At 52.8% G+C, this 9,273-nt stretch overlaps 1 protein-coding gene across 1 annotated transcript in view; it reads left to right on the top strand.

Annotated features, from left to right (window-relative positions):
• The first annotated feature begins 4,094 nt into the window (after positions 1-4,094).
• LOC146847654 (uncharacterized) overlaps positions 4,095-9,273 on the top strand; it is a 163,250-nt gene continuing 158,071 nt past the window's right edge. Inside the window, exon 1 of the mRNA XM_085651790.1 lies at positions 4,095-4,293. The gene's annotated coding sequence lies outside the window, so the exon portion shown is untranslated. The remainder of the gene's footprint in view (positions 4,294-9,273) is intronic.

The raw sequence follows: 9,273 nt of genomic DNA, 5'->3' as shown, positions 1-9,273 counted from the left end.
TTTGTGGGGGGAACGGGAAGTGAAGAGTCAATTGAAAACCTAATTTGTGCGCGAACGCGGCTGCGCGCCATGTTTGCAATACAACACAGCAGCTGTGCGGACACACCGACGCCGGGCTGGGCCTTGGCTTTTTTTCTAACTTACTAGAACAGTACTAAGTTTTAACCCCGGCAGACCTGTACTGCAGCAGGCCGCTGGCCCTATCGAAAAATCACGATTGGTTAGGTTAAAGACAAAAGTGAAGTGTGTGTAAGTGTAACAACAGCCGGCGGGCCTGCCCCCTACCACCACGGTGATCTGACGACTTACCGTAACGCCACCCCCACCACGCTATAAAATAAAAAGCAGCGTTTTTTTTTTTTAGCAAGGCAATTATGCATACATGCCAACATTTCAGAAAAGCAAAGTGGGAGATTTAAAAAAAAAAAATCAGGAGAATGGGGCCTTCAATCGGGTTTCTGTCATGTATGGACTTTGGAAGTGTGCTGCTGCAGGATCGGACATTTAAAAGCAAATCCACGTGTTTTGTTAATCACCTTTCGGAAGCATGGAGCGCAATGGCAGGCAGAGAAAGAGGGGGATGCAAGAGTTTGAACTGGCCTGGCAGGATGCGAAAAACACGCTGCAGCTGCAAAAAATTTGATGTGCGCCTGGTGCGCAGCACAGCAGATGCGTGTAGACTGTAGACCCGGCCCTGTCAAGTAAGTGCCGGTGATAAGCATCGGCAAGCCCCGGCACAAATTAAGCTCTGTTATGATTGCTTTTCCATGATTGTCAAATGTGATTTACTGGTAAGTCCCTAGTACAGTGCACTGTGTATGTTCAGGGTCTGTAAATCAAATGCTACTATTGGGCCTGCACTGGTTGTGCCACCCACACTAGTAGCCTTTCAGAGGTGTCTCAGACCTGCCACTGCAGTGTCTGCATGCAGTTTTAACTGCCATGTCGACCTGGCAAGGGCACCCACTTGCCAGGCCCTAATCTTCCCTTTTCTTACATGTAAGACACCCCTAACGTAGGCTCAAGGTATCCCTTTGACCAGGGTGCAGTGTGCGTGAAAGGTAGGACATGTGTGTGTGTTACATTTCCTGATAGTGAAATACTGTGCATTTAATTTTTCACTATACGATAAACCTCGTATTTCCCATGAATCAACATACAATGAAATTTGCATATCAAACAGAAAATATAACACTTTTATAAACAAAAATACATAATTCACTAACAGTATTGAGCCAGTCATTATTTCTGAAGTGGGCAGCAACCTAAAGACTGTTTTTTATGAACAAATTATGTGTCAAATGTTCGTTGCTGCTTAAACAAGCGAGGAAGAAGAAAGTAGCTAAACCTAGTAGGGGTAGACACTTGTGCTTTTTCCTACATAGGACCAATTTAATTAAATGCATGTTCCCCTTGGTATGTACTGTAGACGTGTTTCGAGTCACTAACGATCTGGTTCTGTGTACTCTTTCTTTCATATGGGCACAAACTCCATGAATTCAACAAGGGGCCAAGTCGCTCCGTATTTATAAATTCAATTCCTGCACGGGATGGTGGTCGAGTCTAATAGCGGTTCTGGAAGAGCGAAGATATTAAGCTTCTATCTTGCAGTGAACAATTTCTTTCCGGTACATTTTTCATGAGCACACTAATCACACTCTACTCGCATACTACGGGTCCCGGTCTCAATCCATTCCTACCGGGTAGGAATGGATTGAGACCGGGACCCGTAGTACGCGAGGACATGTGCTCATGAAAACTGTATCGGAACAAAATTGTTCACCGCAAGCGAGATGGAAAAAAGTGACAAAGGGAGAAAGCAGGAGCCTGCAAGAGTGAGATAACGGAGCAGGGAGTGTTTGGTGGTGGATTAAAGAGCCATGAGGTGGAATCAAGACTACGTAGCCTTGGTATTCGGCACTGTTAGAAATTGGGGTATTGGTCGACTGGGGTTTTAGCCCTGGTCAAGCAGGAACCACAATCCTAGTCAGGGTAAGGTACAAGCAAACTCCATAATAATCTGTGCTCTCCCTCTGGTAGCTTGGCACAGAGCAGTCAGGCTTAACTTAGAGGCAGCGTGTAAAGTATATGTGCAACACTTCAAACAGAGGAAGCACCACACAAAAAGATTCCATGCCAGGTTAGAAAAATAGATCAAAATGTATTAAATAAAACAAGAACAAAATGACCAAAATCCAAATTCTAGAACCAGAGATATTGAATTTCAAATGTTTTTAAGTAAAATAGCACCAAAAAGTGGATATCTTGTGGCACTAGACCAGGACAAAGTCACAAGTTCAGGTCAACCGTGATGCAGCATGGGCCGGCTACAGGGACCCAGTTAGACCCACTGAACCAAAGTACCTTAAATCCTAGGATGCGAAGCATTGAGTGGATCTGCGTCGAAGATGTGTTGCGCACCCGAGGCAATACGACGGTTCTCAGATCCAAAGAGGCTGCAGTGCGGGGTCCTCTTGCATTGATGTTGAGAATCCTGCCAAACAGGACTTGCGATTCGAAGACTGATGTCATCCTTCCATCCATCCATCTCTCTCTCTCCTTCTCTCCTTCCCCTCCAGTCGCTTTCTTTCTACCACCTCCCACTCCCTTTTTCTCTCTCTCTCTCTCTGTCCTCTCCTCCCTCTCTGATCACTTTCTTTCTACCTCTCCCACTTCCCTCGCTCTATTTCCATCCATTCATCTCTCTTCCCTTCTCCTGTCCCTCTCTGATGGCTTTTTCTCTACCTCTCTTCTCCTCCCTCTCTTTCTCGTCCTCTCTTTCCACCAACTCTCTCTGATCGCTTTCTCTCTAGCCCCCCTCCTCCCTCTTTCCATCCGTCCATCTCTCTCCCCTTCTCTACTCACCCTCTGATTGTTTTCCCTCTGTCTCCCTCTCCTTCTCTCTCTTTTTCTACCATGTCTCTCCGACTCCACTCCCCCTCTCTCCTCCCTCTCTGATCGCTTTCTACCTCCCCTCCCTCTTTCTCTATTTTCATCCATCTCCCCTTCTTCTCTTTCTCCCCTCCCTCGCTCCAAACCTCCCTCCCTACCTACCTCTCTTTCCATCCATCTGTCTCCCTCCCCTTCTCTCCTTCATCTCTGAGCGCTTTCTCCACCTATCTCCTCCACCCTGTCTCTCTCTCTTTCCACCATGCATCACTCCCTCCCCTTCGGCCCTCCCTCTCTATCCTCCCTCTCCCTCTCTATCCATCCACCCTCCTCCCCTTCATCTGTCCCCCTAGTCCCTCTCTTTCTTTCTTCCCTTCTCACCTCCCTCTCTACCTCCCCCCTCTCTCTGCTTCTATCATCTCTCTCCCCTGCTCTACCTCTACCCTCCTCCCTCCCTCTCTTGAAGCCCCCTCCACCCCTGCCTGCTGCAGTTACCCTCCAGAGCTGGGGGGAGGTGGAGGAGGCAGAGGTACCAGGGGTAGCTACCTAGGGCTCCAACCCACTGGGGAAATGCCCGGTGGAATAAAAGGCCAGACCGGCCCTGCTTGCTACACCCCGACTACCGTCCACCATCCTCCCACAAGGAGAAGCAGAGTAGCCCCTCCTGACGCACTACAGCGGTTCACCAGGGAAGGATTTTAATTTGTATTTATTTCAGGAGGTTTATGTAGCGTGAACGAGGCTCGAGGGAGTCAGGGGCCTCATATTAAACATTTAGTTATGTGCAAGAAGAGATATACATAGTGTAATACCCCCTAGAGGTACAGACATTTGTAATGGGGCACAGTGTCCGCTGCACAAGACACGATCATCACCAGAAGTCAGAAATACTCCAGGGGTCCAGGGGGTCTGCCTCCACGAAGAGATGACACTGTCTGGGTTAAAGGGCAATTTTTGGAGACAGATAAATGAGGGGCCAGCAGCATCAACGGAACCAGGTACCGGGGCAGAAAGATGCCAAATGGATCAGGACATTTCTGACATGTCCCATAATCGGGGTGATTGATGCGTGCCTCGTGTGTAGCGCCTAGTATCTGGAGTGTGATGTAAAAGCGCCCTCCGTCCGAGCCACGGTCCTGCACCCCGCGCATCTGGGCAGGGACAGGGGAGCAGTGTCTCTCTTCGGGGCCTGTGCATAGCGCAGCGAGGCTCAGGGCGGAGTCAGAGGCGCTGTACGGGTGCAATAAACTCTCGGCTCCACTGTCCGTAATGAAAATAAATCCTTCACCGAGAGCTCCTGTGAGAAACTGTTAGGGGGTGCAGAGGAGGTGAGGCCTGTCCGGGGGTGCGTCCTGCCCTGTAGAAAAGCGGTGAAAAGGAGGTGACCGTGAGGCCTGTCCTTAGGTATGCAGAGGAAGTGAGAGCTGTATTGTGCTTGGGGAGTGGGGGTTAAGAGGAAGTGAGGCTTGCGTGTGAGGGGGAGGGGGGATGTAGGGGGGGGGAGTTGCAGAGGAGGTGAGGTTCTCTTGTGCTCGAGGGGAGGGGCACAGGAGGTAAGGCCTGCCGCCCGTCCAGTGGAGTGAAGAGTCAAGGTGAGACCTGTTTTGTGCTGGGTTGAAACCTGCCCTATCGGATTAGGAGGCGAGGCCTGTCCTGTGCTGGGTGGAGTGGGGTGAAACCTGCCCTGTGGGGCTAGGAGGAGAGGCCTGTCCTCTGGGTGTGTGGACTGCCTCTGCCTCTGCTCTCACCACCCAGAGATGCTCCTAATATTTTATTTTAAATGCTCATAATCCGATTTTTTTTAAGTACCCGGAGTTACCATAGGAGCCCAGATGGCTCATGATGAAGGCCCGCTTCTTCTCCAGTCATGGAGTTTAATTTTATAAAGCACTGTTTTCAGAGAAGTAAGCAAGACTACAATTTCCAGATTGCATTTACGTATTAAATGAAAGTACAGGCATGAATATTTATGGATTGCTATTCAGAAGTATTTGGTATCAACCCAGGGCATCATGGCAGAAAAGGGTAAAACAGTCATTGTGACAAATGTGCAGGAGCTTTCATTCTCAGCATCTTTCTACAGATTGTGAATCCAGTCAGACGAGAATCTCTCTCGATGAGATTTCACACAGTTTTATCTGTTTCATGAAGAAATGCAATGAAAACACGGGGTGCAAGTCAAGCACCCCAGTCTCTGGTGTTCATGGATCTCTGTTCTGGCCCAGGCCTGGTCCTGAAAGGAAGGACGAACTGGCTGTTTAGTCTGCTCCCTCGAAGAGTGCGAGATCAGGCTCAGTGTCCTAGTCCTCTCCAGGCCCCAGCCATCGCCAGGCCCTGACTCACGCTCTGGTCCTCGTCAGGCCCCGGCTCACGTCCTGGCTCTCTCCAGGCCCCGGCTTATGCCCTGGCCCTCTCCAGGCCCCGGCTCATGCCCTGGCCCTCTCCAGGCCCCGGCTCATGCCGTGGCCCTCTCCAGGCCCCGGCTCATGCCGTGGCCCTCTCCAGGCCCCGGCTCATGCCCTGGCCCTCTCCAGGCCCGGCTCATGCCCTGGCCCTCTCCAGGCCCGGCTCACGCCCTGGCCCTCTCCAGGCCCCGGCTCACGCCCAGGCCCTCTTCAAGTCCGGGGTCACACCCTGGCCCTGGCCAGGCCCCGGCTCACGCCCTGGCCCTCGCCAGGCCCCGGCTCATGCCCTGGCCCTCTCCAGGCCCCGGCTCATGCCCTGGCCCTCTTCAAGTCCGGGCTTACGCCCTGGCCCTCTTCAAGTCCGGGGTCACACCCTGGCCAGGCCCCGGCTCACGCCCTGGCCCTCTCCAGGCCCCAGCTCATGCCCTGGCCCTCTCCAGGCCCCGGCTCATGTCCTGGCCCTCTCCAGGCCCCTGCTCACGCCCTGGCCCTCTTCAAGTCCAGGGTCACACCCTGGCCAGGCCCCGGCTCGCGCCCTGGCCCTCACCAGGCCCCGGCTCATGCCCTGGTCCTCTCCAGGCCCCGGCTCATGTCCTGGTCCTCTCCAGGCCCCGGCTCACGTCCTGGCCCTCTTCCAAGTCCAGGGTCACACCCTGGCCAGGCCCCGGCTCACGCCCTGGCCCTCGCCAGGCCCCGGCTCACGCCCTGGCCCTCTCCAGGCCCCGGCTCATGCCCTGGCCCTCTCCAGGCCCCGGCTCATGCCCTGGCCCTCTCCAGGCCCCGGCTCACGCCGTGGCCCTCTTCAAGTCCGGGGTCACACCCTGGCCCTGGCCAGGCCCCGGCTCACGCCCTGGCCCTCGCCAGGCCCCGGCTCACGCACTGGCTCTCGACAGGCCTGGGGTCACGCCCTGGCCCTCGCCAGGCCTCCTCTCACGCCCTGTTCCTCGCCAGGCCCCCGCTCACGCCCTGGTCCTCGCCAGGCGCCAGCGCACACCTTGGTCCTCGCCAGGCCCCCAGCTCACGCCCTAGCCCTCTCCCAAGTCCCGCTCACACCCTTGCCCTCTCCAGGCCCCGGCTCACGCCCTGGCCCTCGCCAGGCCCCGGCTCACGCCCTGGCCCTCGCCAGGCCCCGGCTCACACCCTGGTCCTGGCCATTGCCAGGCCCCGGCTCACGCACTGGCCCTCGCCAGGCCCCAGGTCACGCCCTGGCCCTCACCAGACTCCGGCTCACGCCCTGGCCCCTGCCAGGCCCAGGCTCACGCCCTGGCCCTCGCCATGTCCCCGCTCACGCCCTAGTCCTTGCCAGGCCCCCTCTCATGCCCTGGTCCACACCAGGCCCCCACTCACGCCCTGGCCCTCGCCAGGCGCCAGCGCACGCCCTGGTCCTCGCCAGGCCCCGGCTCCCGACCTGGCCATCGCCAGGCCACGGCTCACGCCCTGGCCATCACCAGGCCACGGCTCACGCCCTGGCCCTCTCCAGGCCCCCGCTCACGCCCTGGTCCTCCTCAGGCCCCTGCTCACGTACTGGTCTTTCCCAGGCCCAGGCTCACATCCTGGTCTCTCATGCCCCAGGTCATATCCTGGTCCTCCCCAGGCCCCGGCTCACACCCTGTTTCTCCCCAGGCCCCGTCTCATACCGTGTTTCTCCCCAGGCTCCGGTACATGTCCAGATCCTGCCAGGCCCCGGATCACAGCCTGGTCTCCCGGGCCCCTGCTCATATCCTGGTCCTCCACCAGAACCGTCTCACACCCTGTTTCTCCCCAGGCCCTGGCTCACGCTCAGGTCCTGCCAGGCACCTGCTCACATTCTAGTACTCACCTGGCCCTGGCTAACATGCTGGTCCTTACATTCTGGTCCTGGCCAGGCCCCGGCTCACTTGCTGGTCCTGACCAGGCCCCAGCTCACTTGCTGGTCCTGACCAGGCCCCGGCTCACTTGCTGGTCCTGACCAGGCCCCGGCTCACTTGCTGGTCCTGACCAGGCCCCGGCTAACATGCTGGTCCTGATCTGACCAAGCCCTGGCTAACATTCTGGTCCTGACCAGGCCTCCGCTGATTCCTCGGCTCACATGCTGGTCCTGGCCAGGCCCCAGCTCACATGCTGGTCCTCACAAGGTTCCAGCTTCATCCTAGTCCATATCAGTCCTGTCTCACATGCTTGTCCTCCCCAGGCCCGGGCTCTGCATCCTGGACCTCCCTAGGCTCCAGATAAGCATCCTGGTCCATACCAGGCCATGCAAGAGTGAAAGAACAAGCTGTGGATCCTGGTACATACTAGACCTTTTAACCCCTTCTATGCTCATGACGTAATGGTTCCGTCATGAGCACACTTTCCTGTTTTTTTTTTGCTTTGGGAGGTGGGGACCAAAGCATGGTTTTAAAAAATTTATAGGTTTGCTAGGTTTACCTAGGTGCCGGCAGAGCTAGGGTTCAAAATCTACAGCTAGGCATTTTGGAAAAAAAGGGTCAGTTTTCACTGTCAAAATGTGGTGTGTTCACATTGCGTTTTGGGCCGTTTTCTGTCGCGGGCACTAGGCCTACCCACACAAGTGAGGTACCATTTTTCTCTGAAGACTTTGGGGAATGCGGGGTGGGCGGAATTTTGTGGATCCACGCAGATTCCCGAACTTTCCACCACAGAAATTGAGGATTTTTTTAAACAAATTTTGAGGTTTGCAAAGGATTCTGGATAACAGAACCTGGTGAGTGCCAGACAAGTCATCCCATCCTGGCTTCCCCCGTGTGTCTAGTTTTCAAAAATGTACAGGTTTGCTAGGTTTCCCTAGGTGCCGGCAGAGGTAGGGTTCAAAATCTAGTGCTTGGCACTTTGCAAAAAAAAGGGTCAGTTGTCACTGTGAAAATGTGGTGTGTCCATGTTGCGTTTTGAGCCATTTCCTGCTGCAGGCACTAGGCCTACCCACACAAATAAGGTACCATTTTTATTGGGAGACTTAAGGTAACACAGAATTGTAGAGCAACTGTTATTACCTATTGACTTTCGATGCATTTCTGCCTTCCAAATGTAAGACAATGTGTAGAGAAGAAGTCACTTTGAAAATGTTCTATAATTCTCATGCTAGTATGGGTGCTCACAATTTCAGAAATGTGCAAATAGCTACTGTTTCAAAACTTTATATTTTGTTCCAATTGCAAAAATACATAGGTGTCTTTCATAACGATTTTTCACTATATATATTTTCCCAAATTAATTGCTATATACCCGATACATAATAAAAACCATTGCAAGATGCTGCTCAGTTATTTGCTCTGGGTTCGTCGGGTTCTTGGTGAACCTACAAGTCCTATATATCCCATAACCAGAAAGGTTCAGCGGATGTAACTGTATATTGCATTCAAACATCTGTCAAAATTAGAAGACGTTATAGGTGTAAACATTGGCACAAATAGCTTTTTTTTCAACTCATTTTCAAATTTTCCTATTTTCAACTGTTAGTTTCTATAAAGAAACCTTGAAGGATCTACACAAACAACCCCTTGCTGAATTCAGAACTTTGTCTACCTTTCAAAAATGTATAGCTTTCCAAGATACATTATTGCTTTCATACCCATTTATACCATTAACCGGAAGAAGGTTGAAAGCACAAAAAACATCAAAAATAGGCTATGTTCCAGTAAAATGGCAAAACTGTGTAAAAAATGTTGGTTTTCTGACAAAAGTCTGTCAGTCCCTGAAAGCTGAGAAAATTGTGATTTCAGCCCCACAAGCCCTTTGTTGATACCATGTGCAGGGAAAAAAACAGACGCTTTAATTTGCAGCACATTTTGTTCCCATTTTCCCCAAAAAATGTTTTGCTGTATTTTGGCTAATTTCTAGGTCCCCTCCTGGGGAATCCACAAACCCTGGGTACCTTTAGAATCCCCATGATGTTGGAAGAAAAGGACACAAATTTGGCGTGGATACCTTATGTGGTCAAAAAGTTACAGGGCCTAAGCGCAAACTACCCCAAATAGCCAAAAAA

The sequence above is a fragment of the Triturus cristatus genome, chromosome 4_1 (assembly GCF_964204655.1).
Source record: "Triturus cristatus chromosome 4_1, aTriCri1.1, whole genome shotgun sequence".
NCBI lineage: Eukaryota > Metazoa > Chordata > Amphibia > Caudata > Salamandridae > Triturus > Triturus cristatus.
Note: the sequence above shows the minus strand (reverse complement) of the source record. Positions and strands in the feature narration are given on the sequence as shown.